Source organism: Canis lupus, chromosome 37 (assembly GCF_048164855.1).
Source record: "Canis lupus baileyi chromosome 37, mCanLup2.hap1, whole genome shotgun sequence".
Classification (NCBI taxonomy): Eukaryota; Metazoa; Chordata; class Mammalia; order Carnivora; family Canidae; genus Canis; species Canis lupus.
The window spans coordinates 7310765-7326236 of record NC_132874.1 but is presented as its reverse complement, the minus strand read 5'-3'; the positions used below and the strand labels follow the sequence as shown (position 1 = coordinate 7326236).

Below are 15472 nucleotides of genomic sequence, written 5' to 3'. Positions count from 1 at the left end.
AAGCTAGGAAAGTAAGTATAGGAAACAGCCCAGATGTATTCCGGATTAGAGGATATGACTTTGTCCCTTTAATGAATATCAGTAATGTTGGCAGTGTCTGCTGTTTTTTTTTTTTTTTTTTTTTTTTAATGTTAGTACTCATATTTCACATTTGATTTGTTTTCAGTATCTTTACTCTTAGAATGGGACTCAGGAAATTGAATTACATTTTGTATATTTAGTTTCTAGTCTCATTTTTATTTTAAAAATCCTTACAATTTCTAAAGGCTTTTGTAAATAGGAGTCTGTAGTGTCTGTAAATCTGGGAGGCTAGGAATGAAATACCAAACAAGAGTTGGGTTTGATCACAGGGAGGAGGGTACTCTGTAGTATACTTAAAAAGGAACTCAGTTATTTTCCAAGAAAGAGTAGAACCAGTTGGTCTGTTCCAAGTAAGTAGACTAGTGTCTGAGGGGGTCGGTCAAAATCAAAGTGGATAGTTGCCATTTGGGGACTTTAATCCAATGAGCAGGAAGCATTTTCTGTACTCGCAGGCTGGAAATGGACACATCTTTCCCACCCCATCCAAGAAGAGTGGCATTGGGTGGGGAGTGGGGATGAATGGGCTGTGATTGGTGAGAGCTGTGATGCCTTTTCTTCTGTGTAATGTTGAGAGTCTACAGCACGGAACTGACTAGTAAGTCCTGCTCATGTCAAGGCTTACACTGAGGTCCCTGGGTAGTTCGGTAGTTCTGAGAATATATTTATTTGTTCAGTGGGACTCTTAAATGATTTAATGTGTGCCAGCTTGCTAGTGCTAGATACACAAAGATGCCCCAAACACAGCTCATATTTGAAAAGCTGTCAGTCCACTGAAGCTCTTTAGAACCACTGGAAGAGGGGATCCCTGGGTGGCTCAGCAGTTCAGCGCCTGCCTTTGGCCCAGGGCATGATCCTGGAGTCCCAGGATCAAGTTCCACGTCAGGCTCCAGGCATGGAGCCTGCTTCTCCCTCTGCCTGTGTCTCTGCCCCGCCCCCTCTCATGAATAAATAAATAAAATCTAAAAAAAAAAAAACCAAAAAAAACCTTTGGAGGAGAATACCCATACATTCCCAATACCACATCCACCTGCCTGTATGAATTAGTTTCATGAAGCACTTGTAGTCTCTTCACTGTACTTGAGTGGTCTACGCCCCTGAGACCAGCTCTGTCACCTGTGTTCCAGGACATTGTTCCTGCAGGAGTTCTCCTTTCTCTGTTAGATGATCTTCTGTCTCTACTGGGTCATTCCTGTCACCGAATATACTATGATACACCTGATCTTAAAACAGTTTCCTTCCTTTCCTTGACACCATATTCTTCTCCAACTTTGACATTTCTTTCTTCCTTTTTGTATCACAGCTCCTTGTAGACAGTTGTTTATGTTTGCTGCTTCCCCTTCTGTTCTCAATTTAGTCCAATCAGGTACCTTTACTAAAATTGCTCTTGCCAAGTTCACCAGTGACCTCTGTGTGGCCAAGTGCAGCTGTCACTTCAGAGGCCATATAGTCTTCATCTCCTAACATTTGACATAGGAGATAACTCTTTCCTTCTTGAAATACCTTTACTGGGCTTCCTAGACACAAGTTCCTCTTGATTATTAGTTCTTTTCTGATTTCACTGGCTGCTCCTTCCATCATTTTTGCTGGTTTCTGCTAATTATTATGATATCTAAATGTTAGAGCCCTCAGGGCATTTCTTTGTGTTATTTCTCTACGTTTACCAATTTGGAATTTTATGGAGTTACATAACTTTGAAGCGCTCTCTGTATGCAGACACTACCCAAATATATATTTCTAAATCAGATCTCTCCTTTGAACCCTGGACTCTCTGCCTATATATCATCTGAATTTGAATCTTAATAGGCATATCTATTTAACATGTCTAAAAGTCCTAATCTCCCCCACAGATCTGCCACTGTAGTTTTCCTATTTCAGTAGAAGGAATCTATGTCCTATGAGTTGCATGGGGCAAAAATTTTGGAATCAAGGATAACTACTCTTGTTATCATGTCCCACGTTGAATCAGCAAATCCTGCTGGCTCCACCTTTGAGACCTATTTGGAGTCTTGTTATTTTTATCACTTCCATTTAGGCCACCACCTTGGTCTAATTCAGCATCATCTTGCCTAGATTATAATAGATGCCTGATTTATCTTTCTGCTCCCTGCACACCACCCCCCCACCCCCCCACCCTCGCCCCAAATCTGTTTTCTACAAGGCAGTCAGATTCCTTGAATACCTAAACCAGATTATTTCACACTACTGCTCAGATTTCACAGTGCTATCCAATAGAATTCTCTGCAGTGGTGGAAATGTTCTGTTTAGTACTGCTACGGTAGCTATGACCACATATGGCTGTTCAGCACTTAAAATCCAGTTAGTGCCAAGGAGGTGACTGAGTTTTAAATTTTATTTAATTTTAATTAATTTAAATATAAATAGCTACATGAGTGAAAGCCAAAGTTTTTATTGTGCCACAAGAGGTGTTAGATAAGTGCAACCCCTCTTGTGTCTCTGACTTCATCTTCTGCTACCACTCTTACCCTAATTTTCTTGCTGTTCTTTGAACATACCCAAGCATGTGCTCACACATCCCATTCCTATGCCTGGAATGTTCTTCCTCCAGGGTATCTATCCACTTGTTGTGTTCCCTTATTGCAGATCTTTGCTCAAATGTGACCTTATCAGAGAGTCCTTCTCTGAGCACCCTATATAAAATAGTACGTCCCCTCACTTTCTGTCTCCAGTGTCCTTTACTTTCTGATCACCACCTGATGTATTTATTTGGTCATGATCTGCTTCTTCCCCATGAGAATGGATGTTCCAGGAGAGCAGGGGCCTTATACAGTGATACTCTTATAGCCCTGGAGCTTAGGACACTTGCCCAGCCTGTAGTGGGCACTCAGTCAATATTTAGTTAATGAATAGTAATTAGAGTCAAGATATCAAGGTGGTATATATACTTTGTTGGTGTATGAATGAAGGCTTCCTGGAGTTACAGAGGAATTAGTAATGCCTTCAGCCTCAGGACTTGGGAACAATTTCATGGAGGCAATGAAGTTGAAATTAGGCCTTAAGCAATAGATATGTGTCTAATTTTAGTCAAAGGATTAAAATTATGTGACTTTATTTTTATTTTTACTTTATTTTAAATGATGCTGACATTTAGTACATGAGTTCTGTTGTGTGGGCCCTATGCTGGGCACTGGTGATACAAATAAGATGAACAGGATGCTCTCACTTCCTTCGGGGAACTCGGGTACTGTATATGATAATATAGTAGTATCTGCTGACTGGAACTAGAGTAAAGTGGTAAAAGTTTCAAGGACAGCTTTATTTCTTCTAGCATTTTAAGTGGCATATTTAATTATTTTAATAATGAAGAGATTGATAGGCGAAAAATGTATCAGTAGAAATGTGTCTGTTTCCATCAGCAGGTTTTTGTTGATAGGGATTGAATTTTCTTTCCTTTTGAAAAAGATCTTATTTATTTATTTTGAAAGAGATAGAACGAGAGAATGAGTGGTGTAGGGAGCTGGAGCGGCAGAGGGAGGAGCAGACTCCCTGTTGAGCAGGGATCCAAAGGCAAACTGAACCACCCAGGTGCCCCAAATTTTCTTTTCTACTTCCCTCCTCTGTTTCTCATTATGGCATGGGAGTTCTGCAGAAAGCTGAGACAATAAAATTCATTAATTGTCCTTAAACTTGCAAAAATTACGAATCTGAATTGTTGAGATTTTCATTTTGAAAGAGAAGCACTAGGATTATATGATACTTTTGGACTGCTACAGAATAGGTATGCTGTGAATACCTGATGAGTTTAATGCTGTTAAAATCCATTAGAAACAGATTTGACACTGGACCTTAGTTCCCTTTTCATTACATGTTGTTGTTCATTTAGGTATTGTGGGTGAGGAATGAGCTTTTCAAAAATACTCTTTATTTTCTACAACCCACAGACTGTATTCTTCAAAGCCACCTTCTACATCCCTCCCTCATCCAAGAAAATTCATCTTTCCTCCTAGCTGCCTGTGTTACTCTTATTTCTTTGAGCCCACCTTTGAATTTAGGACTTGTAAAATTATAAACATTTATAAATGTTTGATCTCTATGTCCATGGAACAGCTTTAAAAATCTTCTTTAATCTCCTAGATGAGGCAGTCAAGAATAAGGCATCTTCGATTACAGAATCTCTTTGAAGTTTTCTTTCTATTTCAGTTTTTCCCTCTAGCACTTCTACTTTCAGTGGCTCAGAGGCGGTTTTTTTTTTTATTAAATTTCCCCCCCTTTTACTTAGGTCTTTTTGGCAGTCATTCAAAAGTTCAGAGGCAAAATTAGTAAAATTGTACTTCGAGTTTTGTTTATTGTTTTCAAGCTCTGCTTTTTACTAAGATAGTTGTTGGGGGTGGAAGGAGATCTCTTTTTAAAATATTTTCATTTATTTTACATTTTATTGCTGCTTCTTGTGGATATAATAGTCCTAAGAATGACCTGTTATTTTCCTTGACTAGACTAGGAAGCTTAAATTAATCAAGATGTCTTGAGTATAGGTTAGCAACTATCTATTTTTGTTTTAAAGGATATTTAAGTTTTAAAATGAAAAGTTTGAAATCTTGAAGTTTTGGACTTTTACAGCTTTAGTGAATCAAAGTCTTGGATCAGGCAATAATATTAAAAATATCACCACAGAAAGAAAGTATCTTGTTACTTTCTTCATTCAGGTTGTCCTGTGTGAAATTATCGGTGGTCATTTTGTCTCCCTGCGTACCTGCTCTGCTATGTTAAGAAATTTACTTCACCTTTTGTTATCAGATTCACATACTACGAATGTTCAGGCTAGATAGCATCAGAGCCAATAAATTACATGTATCACAGTCTTTTGCATATTTATGATGGGCTTTTACTTCATTGATGGCTTTAGTGTTTTCTCCTTTATACTTAATATTGTACACACACATATATTGACACTAGGGAGTAGCAGTTTCGGGTTGCCTTCTATTTGATTTTAGATGTAGTCGAAACTCTTACTGAAAGCCAGTGAAAGGCCTAACTTTATAAGTAGAGTTTTTGTTCCTTTAATTCTGTGATTAATAATTACTGTTTCTCAGGTTTCCTTTGGTGGGTATTCTCATGGAACATTCTAGGATCCTGCAATATTTCTTGTTTGATTAGACAGTTATTCATTCCTTGCCTCTCAGAAAGCGGGGGCCTCCTAATTGACATCAGCAGGATTGAATTTCAGGAAAAGAATATACCACGAAAAATACTCTCTTAATTATTGTATTAGGTGGTTTTTCTCTCAACAAAATAGTAAGAATAAGTCCTAATTTATGTTTTCAGGTTCCGCAGAGTTATTTACTGTAGAATTGTGTTGCTTTTTTTTAAGCATTAGCAAAGTGTTACAGGAGAGCAGGTAAGGGGGTATGTGATGATTTCAGGCTGCTTTAAGTGCAAAAGCCACTTCATTACTTTCTGTGTGACCTTGAGGATATTGTTTACCTCCTCTATACCCAGTTTTCTCATCTGTAAAGTAGGATAAGAGTAGCTATTCTATACAGTTATTATGAATAAGAGATGAATTTAAATGAAAATATTTAAGATACTTAGAGAAGTGTACTGAGAAAAAACTCAGTATAATACTAGGAGCCAGCTGCTACAGCTGTTGTATTAATGTTGTTTTGTTAGTATCAACAGATAGGTCTGTGTTTGAATGCCTGCTTTATTGTTTCCTAGTTGAGTGACTCCCAGCTTACTTGACTTGAAGTCTGATTTTTCATCCTCATAATGAAGGCTATGTAATGTGGTACCTAATAAAGTCATCTTGAGGATTAGAGATAGGATATGTAAATGGCCTGCTATCAGGCAGTGTAGGTGGGGTGCCATAACTTTACTAATCACAGTGGTAGTTTTTATATTTTTTTCTCTTGAAAATCCTTCCTGATACCTGTTTTCCTTTTTCCTTTAACGTTATAGTATTTAACTGTATCTGCTGAGTGGATATCTAGAGAGTTTCTAAAAGGAGGAACTCTTTTGGGATTCTGGGGCTTTAGACATGATTGAAACAAATGTCTCTTAATTGCAGGCTGAGAGAGACATGGTGGGGATCATTAGAGTCCCACCACTGAGTGTTAAAAAAGGATGTAAGTGCTGAGCCAACATTTTCTTTCTTCTTTATCTCCTGTCTGTTATTCCCTTCTCTCTGTCCATTAATATCTGTTGTGAGGTTGTTATGGTACCTGGAGTCATGGTGTAGACGTGGTAGTACTTGTAATAGCAATTGCAGGTCTTCTATTTTAGACTGATGGTATGGGGGCCACAGAATGCTGTGCAGGCATTAATGGATTCGAAGAACTTCAGAGGCATCATTGGAAAGATGAAGTTGCATTTCTTTAAATTCTTATATTTATAATGGGCATAGTAACCAAAAGCATTTGCATAATTTGGAATCTAGGGAAGGCTGTGCTGTGGGCTGGTTTTGTAATAAATTTGCTTTTGCTAATGTCACATACTGATTTTCTTTGTCCCAAAAGGCAAAAGTGTTTCTAAACTGAAACCTCAGCTAACTGAGCCTAATATTGATTTTGAAGGCTGTGTAGTGATGACAGAAAAATAGGATAGAGCCATTTTTGAAGAGAGAATATATTTGAACTTTTACATTAAGTACAGCATGTGTTACATGTCTGACACATCTTGCTAAAGCAAGTCATTAATGACATGACCTCCTGTCATGAGCATAGACACATGTTTTAAATTCATAAATGACAGTCTACTGCAAAGTGTCTATTGTGTTCATTAAAATATACATATGAAGCTGGAGTCCCACTAAACATTTCAGATAGCTAATTTTATCAACTCTTAATAATTAATTAGTTTTTAGCACTAAGAGTCAAGGTAATTAGATTTACTACAGGCTATACGATTTCAGCCTCAGGAAGATGAAAGGAGACGTTTATTTTTCATATACTTAAACATTGGCGTTTCTACTTTCACACTCTCACGGTCTGTATATAACATAAGAATTTAGTGAGTTTTTTTTATTGTTATAAAACTATAATGATAAAATATACTCAGTGCTTTTTAGTCTGCTTCAATTTGATTGTAGTCTGTTGGAATATTAAAATTCCATCTGGGGCAGCCCGGGTGGCTCAGCGGTTTAGTGCTGCCTTGGGCCCAGGGCCTGATTTTGGAGACCCGGGAACGAGTCCCACGTCAGGCTCCCTGCATGGATCCTGCTTCTCCCTCTGCCTGTGTCTCTGCCTCTCTCTCTGTCTCTCTCCCTGTTTCTCATGAATAAATAAAAAAATTTTTAAAATTCCATCTGCAGTTAATTAAAAAAGTCTTTTCTGCTATTGTAGTTTATTTTCACATTATTTTATTTACGTTTTTATTAATTTGATCTTTAGGATGGGTTATATCTTCACATGGCTTAAAGTCCCAGAATATAAAAAGATTATAGGCAGTTTTGTTTCTATCTGAATACCTTACTTGCTTGGTTCCTCTACCCCCATTAGGTACAAACGTTTACTAGTTTCTTGTGTATCATTCCATAGTTTGTAAAAATGCAAACAAATACAACTATATATCTTTATTTTCTCTCCTTTATTACATTTTATTTTTAAAAATTTTCCTTTATTACATTTTAAGAAGTAGAAGTCCAGAGATAATAAGGTAATAGATAGTAAATCTTAGATATTAGTTAAGAACTTGGAAAGAACAAAGTCACAGTGTTTTTGCACTTGGAAATCAGTTCATTCAGTTACGTGTACCCCTCCCTTCCTGTTATTTCCGGTTGAGTGTACATTTTGCTTCATTTTCAGAAGAGAAAGTTCCTGGAGAAGACCTACCTTTTCTGGAATTGTTTCTGTTTGACCCATCCTATGCAAACGTACTCACTCATGCAAACACTGGGTGCTTTATACAAATACTACCACCTGTATTTTTTATTTGTGTTTCTCAAAGGAGTTTCTGGTAAAATTTGCATAATGACTTGGCTCATTTAGCTTTGTATATTGTTAAGAGTTCAAATGCTGTGGATATGAAAGATTATAGTGTGTACCAAATAAAAAGGTTCTGTGACAGGTGATGTTCTCAGGATAACTCTGTTTTAGGTATTTAAATCTAATTTGCATATTGAATCGACATCTATGATTATTAACCTAACTCCATTTACAGTTGATGAGAATTTGCATAAAATTGGTCTTGATAGCTTAAGGTATAGTGAGCAAATGTTAACTCCTTATGTAGTATGTGCAAGTCTCACTGTCATGGTGAAAATTAATCTAAGCGCATTTGGTATACTGATAATCTTTTCTAGAAATTAACTGCGGTATCATGTCAGAATGTCAAACATGTCTGACAATTTGTCTTTTCATACTGGAAATGGTGGATAGCGTATTTAAAATTCTAGCAGCTGTGCTGTATCAAATTCTCTCTATATGAATCTCATTCTTGGTAGGCACATCATTCAGGAGGAGCTTGTGGCTTGTGATTTATTTGATGATTTTGAAAGAAATTACAATGATTTTTATTCATTTCATGTTCTTGTTTTATTGTAGGCTTTCTTTTCTGGCCTTAATTGGTAACTTGCCAATTATTTGGTCTTTTTTTTTTTTTTTTTTTTTTAATTTGTTGTTTGGAGAAGGTGATTCTTTTTATTAAGTACAGTGTGGGTATGTATGTGTAATACTTGGGGCAGTGTGCAGGTACACATCTGCTTTTCAGATGAAGTTCTTGGGTATTTACAAAGGTTGATTACTTAGAACGTTGATTGCCTTAGATTTGCAAAAGTGGAGGAAAATCACATCTCTTATTTTCTCCATCTGTGGTTAAACCTCTGTCAGTATATTGGTAAGGGGATTAGGCCATTTACTAGGCCTCTGTATTTGAATAGTTTGATTCTATCTGTTTCAATGAAGTCATTATTCTTTGTTAGGATGTCAGGATGATACCCCTTTCAGGGTGGTAACTGAACAAACATCAGTTCTTAAATAATACAATTTCTATTAAAATTTTTCTCCTTTTATCAGTAGAATAGTCTATTCCTTTTAGAATAAGATTTTAATAAGATGGTAATTAGATGATACTCAAGATGTTTGATTTTATTTATAAAGTTTTGGTTGCCTTGAGTAAATCTAGTGATGTACAAAAACAAAACAAAACACAACAAAAACCAAAACCCTGGAGAAGGAGTATATATTTTTAAACAGTATTTATAAATTATGTTTGGCTAGCAAGCACTCTTAGTGTATTTTAAACTATGAGATTTGTAAAATTCACTTTATGTACAATATTAGATTAGGATGTGTGTTATATAAAGTATAAGGTATTCCTCTCTGACACCTGGCATATTTCTTCATTCCCAAATTCTTTGGTGTGCTGAAAGATAAAACAGTCATCTCCTTAGTCCCATTGATCCTGGATCCCCTGAGGGAACTGGCAATTTCCCTTGGATGGCATTGCTAAATTTTCAGTTTTCTTTCTGCATTGTTCTCCCTGTGACCCACACTTTGGTCGGATTACTGAGAAAATCAGTGTTACTGATAAATCCTTTGTATATGATTCTAAAATTCTCAGTACCACTGAGAAAGAGCGAAACACACAATTAAATACAAATGGTGGCATCTTGTTTAATTTTGAGTTAACGGAGATTAGCCCATTGTCATTGGTCACTTGGGGTAGCACTGCTTGGGAGTCCATGATAAAGATCATAATGATGCTTATTTTTTCTTTTAGGTAAATTAATGTTTGAGGATAGGAAGTTTTTATTAAGTTTTAATAAAAGATCATTTTGGAAGGAGAAGAGTAAGTGGTGAATAAATTTTTAAGTTGAAGGAATGGAAGGAAAAGAAATAAATTTTGAGTTGATTTAAATTTGTCCTTAGAGAATAAGAGATCAGGGCTCTCTCAGAGCTTCTCCTCTGGTAGCGATCTGGTAGTGAGTAGATGGGGATGAAGAAGATGATGTGAACAAAAATATGAGAGGATCAAGTACTAGCATACTGATAATGCAGACCTTCAAAATTTAACATGCATTCTGGAATTATGATGGAAGGAAAAACTCTTGATAACATTTAACATAATCATGTCTTATAGCTAACAAAACTGAGGCCTACATAGAATGGGGTACCTTCGCCTTGTGCCAAGTTATTGAACCCAGTTATTCAGCCCAGCACCTTTTTCTACACTATCCTCCTGTGTTTATTGCTTATACAGAATTTTTAGTGGGTTACTGGATGGTTAGGTATTATTGAGAAAGGAGGTGGGAAAACCTAATGCAAATGTGTTTCACAGTGTTCTGCTGCAGACAAGGCCACTGACAGTTAATAGTAGCTAACATAACTGTGAGGGCTTGCTTTATAAGAGGCGTGTATACTTTACATGTAATTCTCAAGAGCAATGAAGTCGATATAGCATTATTATACTATTTTGTGGTTGCAAAAGCTAAGTCTTAGAGAGGTGAAGTAGTGTGTTAAAAATACATACCTATTGAGTATGGGAGCACAGATTTGAAGTATCATATCCCATTCAGCTTCCCCATGGTATGTCATTCAGCATATAAAGGAAGGTATTTGAACAAATCATAAAGCCCTTTTCAACTCTTAACACCCTGGGACCACTGGATTTTAACTTTTTATAAAAAATTTTTCTTTTCAATTATAATATGGAAGGTTAGCTTATTGGATTTCACTCTAGCTTCTGAGAGGGGTAGGCTCCTTCATGTGGCAGAGTTCATTCAGGAAGGTCTTCGAACTCTTAGGAAGAATTGAAGTTAGCCTTGCTGTTATTTGGTCTTAGGATTTCAGACTTTGCCCCATTGGTTAGTGATTTCTTTCTGTAGTGGTCTTAAACCATATTTTAAATGGTGTAATTATAGTCCTTTGAGGATTGATAGCACATGGGCAAGTTACACAATTTACCTTAATTTGGAAAATTGGAATATATGCCTACCTCTTGTGTTTTCATATTCTTCCTCCGGGATTCTTTAGAAATTACTGATTCTGCAGCTTCACCTGCTTGTTCTGTCATTACTCTGGGATCTCAGTTACCTGGGCTGGTTTTGAACAGTGAGACATTTAGTTCTTCTTACTCATCTTGGTTTCCACTTCCTTTTAACCGAATTCATTATATTATTTTCTAATATGAAGGAAATTGTCACATCCAGTTTCTCAGGGCAAGGAAGAAAAACTCACTGATAATCTTTTCTCTGGGTCTCCTTTATTATTTGGGACTATAGCCTTGACATACTGATTAAATCTCAGAGGTGTGTAGATTTAGGGAGTGGCATCCATCTGTTTCCATTGCCTTTAGAAACAAGGAGGATATTGTGAGCAAAGGTGGTATTCTATGACTTTTTCACCTCCTACTTTTTCCTCCTTCTCTCTATTATTTGCCTCTGGCAAGTACCAATAAGAGAGTCACAGTGCAGACCTCAAGGAATTTGATGCAAATCTATGTCCTCTTCTGCAGGTAGTGATTTTTCTTTTGAGAAACAGCTCCTGGCTTGTATGGGGGGCCTCGTTAGAGACTGAGTACTCAATTGTGAGAAGTCAGGTGACCATGTGGCTTGAGCTTCCTCTCATGAATTAGGTGTTGTCTGACCCATTTTGCCATTGAGTGGGATTGAACAGCAGACTCTATTATCAAATGGAGATAGTTATAGTTATAACAGGCTAAACTTGGGTAGGTCTGGAAGGTATAGCTAGGTTATACGAGCAGGTGGCTCAGAAACCTTTGAGACCAGCTTTTGTTTCATTGTTTCCTTCAGACCATGCCTATGGCCTCCTGGGAGTTCCTTATGACCAGTTGAGCAAAGAAGAAAAAAACTTGAGCCTGATTTACAAATGAGTCTGTATGACATGCTGGTACCACTCAAAAGCAAACATTGCAGCGCCAAAGCACCACTTGAGACTAACCATGAATGACAATGATGAAGGAAAGTCCATCTAGTGGGCAGAACTTTGAACAATGTGGGCTTTTTTTTTTTCCTACTATATTTTTAGTAGATGCACCAGAGATACAGATCTACATTGATTAATGAGTTGTTGGTAATGTTTTGTCTGGATGGTCAGGGATGTGGAAGGAAAAGGATCTGAAGATGGGTGATAAGGAAGAGTAGAGAAAAGGTGTGTGAATGGACCACTCTAAATATTCACAAACTGTGAAGATTGTGTCCCTTGTGAATGCTCATTAAAGGGCATCTACTGCAAAGGAAACTTTTGCTAATGAGGTGGGCAAAATGATGTGCTTTGTGAATGTCAGTCTCTTTCTGTAGCCACTTTAGGGGTTGCTCAATGGGCTCATGAGAAAGTGGCTGTGTTGGCAGGATGGGGAGTCCATGGTTCAGCAGTATGGCCTTTCTCTTAACAAGGTTCACCTGGTTAATGCTGTTGCTAAGTGTCTAATCTGACAACCGAGAGTTCAAAATTGAGTCCCTGATGCAGTACCATTCTTCAAGGGAACCAGTCAATTATTTGTTGATAGTTGACTACAGTGGACCTCTTCCATTATAGAGCAGGCAAAGATTTATCCTCACTGGAATAGCCACATATTCTTCATATAAATTTGCTTTCTTTACCTATAATGCTTTTGCTAGCACCACCATCTGTGTATTCGCAGAATACTTTATCCACTGTCCTGGCATTCTGTATTGTTTTGCTCAGGGAATGATTCCACAGCAAGAAAGGTGTAGAATGGGCTTATGTCCTTGGAATTAACTGGTCTTGTCATGTGCCGTGTATCCTGTTCCCTGAAAGTGGCCAGCTTAATTGAAAGGTGGAATTGATAACTCATTATTTCAGTTACAGCACCAGTTGAGAGACAATATCATGAAAGGATGCGGTTCTGTTTTGCAAGATGTAGGATATACTTTGAATTACAAGGTGCTGTCTCTCTCATAGTGAGAATTTATGGTTGTGGGAATCAAGGGTTAGAAGTGAGAGTGGTTTTCTCACTATTATACTTAATAATCATTTGTAGAACTTTTGCTACCTGTCCTGGGAATACTGGGTTCTGCTGGTTTGGAGATCTTAGTTGCCAAGGGGTGGATGTTTCCACTAGGGGAAACAACAATGGCTACATTGAATTGGAAGATGAGACTGCAACTTGGCCATTTTGGGGTCTTTGTATCCCTGAACTAATAGGCAAAAGAAGAGGCTAATTTACTCGCTGATTACTAAGGGGGGAAATTGGGTTACTGTTACACAGTGGAGTCAAGGAGACAAAATCTGGAATTCAGGAGGTTTTCTGGGCTACCTTTTAATACTTCCATTCCCAGTACTAAAAGTTAGTGGGAACCTACAGCACCTCAAAAGGGCAGAATGATTAATGACTCAAATCTTTGAATAGTAAAGGTTAGGGTCAGGTTGCCAGGTGAAGAACCCAGAGCAGCTGAGTTTAATCTCTAGTGCTGCTGCTGCTGCTGCTGCTGCTGCTGCTGCTTCTTCTTCTTCTTCTTCTTCTTCTTCTTCTTCTTCTTCTTTTTAATCTTTCATTCAGGTCTATGCTTAATTTTTTGAACATATGTAATGTAGTTCTAATTTTTAAATCTGTTTGTCTTCTAATGCCAATGTCTGTATTAATTCTGGGTCCGTTTTGATTTACTGATTTTCTCTGCATTATGGGGATTTTTATTTTCCTTAGTTTTTATATGCCCAATAACTTCTGATTGGATGTTTGACATTGTAAGTATTACCTTGCTGGATAATTTTGTATCCCTGTAAATATTCTTCATATTTGTTCTGGGATGTAGCTTGATTTTTTGAATCTGAGTAAAACCATGCTCAGTCAGGCTGCTGCCAAGGCAAGACCCTTCTGTGTACCTTACCCAGTATTCCCATGGATCCTATTTTCCCGCATGACTGGAGAGAACAAACATTACTTCCAGCCCTGAGTGAGCTTTGCACACTGTTACCTTCATTCTTCTGACATCATTCTTTCCCTGCCTTTGGGAAGCTTTCTCACTATGCCTTGATCAGGACTCAGACAAAATTTCAAGAGCAACCTCTGCAGATCTCTGGAATTCTTTTGCTGTGTAGCTTGCTTCTCTCCAGTACTCCATCCTGCAGACTATAGCAAATCTTGGTTACCCGAACTCTTGACTCTGGTCTTCTCATTGTGGAGTCCTTTGGACTGTCTTGTTCATATAACTCAGACTGGAAACTCTTTCAAGGCAGTAAGCTGGAGCCCACCTGATTTGCATGCTCCCTCTCGGGGGTCAATGTCCTTCATTGTGTGACATTCAGTGTCTTAAAAACTGTGGTTTTTTTTTTTTTTTAAAGATTTTATTTATTTATTCATGAGAGACACAGGGAGGCAGAGACATAGAGGGAGAAGTGGGCTCCTCACAAGGAGCCTGATGTGGGCTTGATCCCCAAACTTGAGATCACACCCTGAGCTGAAGGCAGATGCTCAACTGCTGAGCCACCCAGGCGTCCCTTCAGGTGGGGGCTTTTAGTATTATGTTTTAGATAACATATTCATGTAACATTTAATAGGCTAAGATTAAATAAAAAAAATCCCTATGTTGATTATTTAGAAAGTTAAAAGGAAAGCTTTCTGCATAATGGGAGCTGGTTTTTTAGTAATTTATAACCACTTTATCATGACAAGATAATTTTTGTTGGAGATTGTATCTTTCCAGACTTTTTCCTTATAAGCTGTAGAACACAGAGAAGAGAGAAAGCAGATAAGGTTGACCTGATTGCCTCTGTAGGTTTGTATACACAGAGAAGCTGGATGTGTAGAATTTCAAGAAGGTAATAGAGAAGTCTGGGTGTAGTTTATCTGAGCACCAAAGGATCATTTGTAAATAAATGTAGAATGAGAAAAGCAAAGAATCAAAAGGGAAACTTTAAAGCACAATGTTCCTAAGGTCTTGTCATAAGGATATATTTCTGTGTTTATTACCTATTGATTTGAGGTCTGCTTAGGGTATGTTGGAAAATTTTATCAGTTTGAAGGAGCTGATCCTAAAATGCTACAAAAAAGTTAGATATGAAATGGGAAAGAAAGTTAACTTTCATGAAACTTTTCATAGACTGTTTCAGTTCTGGGCAAAAAAGAGCTGTGTGTCTCCCACCGAGGTTTTAAAATATGTTCTGGCTGTTTGTGTGAGTTTTATGAAGTTAGGTTTTATTTATTTGGCTTCTTTTTGCCTTACTCTGTGCCGGTGCTTTACATATACTATTTTCTCTTGTCCTCCTGGTGAATGGTATTAATCTATCTTAGAGATGAAGTTTTTTTTTGTTTTGTTTTTTTGTTTTGTTTTGTTTTTTTTAAAGATTTTATTTATTTCAGAGAGAACAGGATCAGGGGTAGCAGGGAGGAACAGAGGGAGAAGTGGACTCCCCACTGAGCAGGGACCCCACCCCATCCCCTGGCAGGGGGTTTGCCTTTGCCTTGGGGCTTGATCCCAGGACCCTAAGATCATGACCTGACCTGAAGGCAGACACTT

At 37.6% G+C, this 15472-nt stretch overlaps 1 protein-coding gene across 9 annotated transcripts in view; it reads left to right on the top strand.

Annotated features, from left to right (window-relative positions):
- Positions 1 to 15472, top strand: part of CDKAL1 (CDKAL1 threonylcarbamoyladenosine tRNA methylthiotransferase) — a 663683-nt gene that overhangs the window by 59663 nt on the left and 588548 nt on the right. The gene's annotated exons all lie outside the window — the stretch shown is intronic.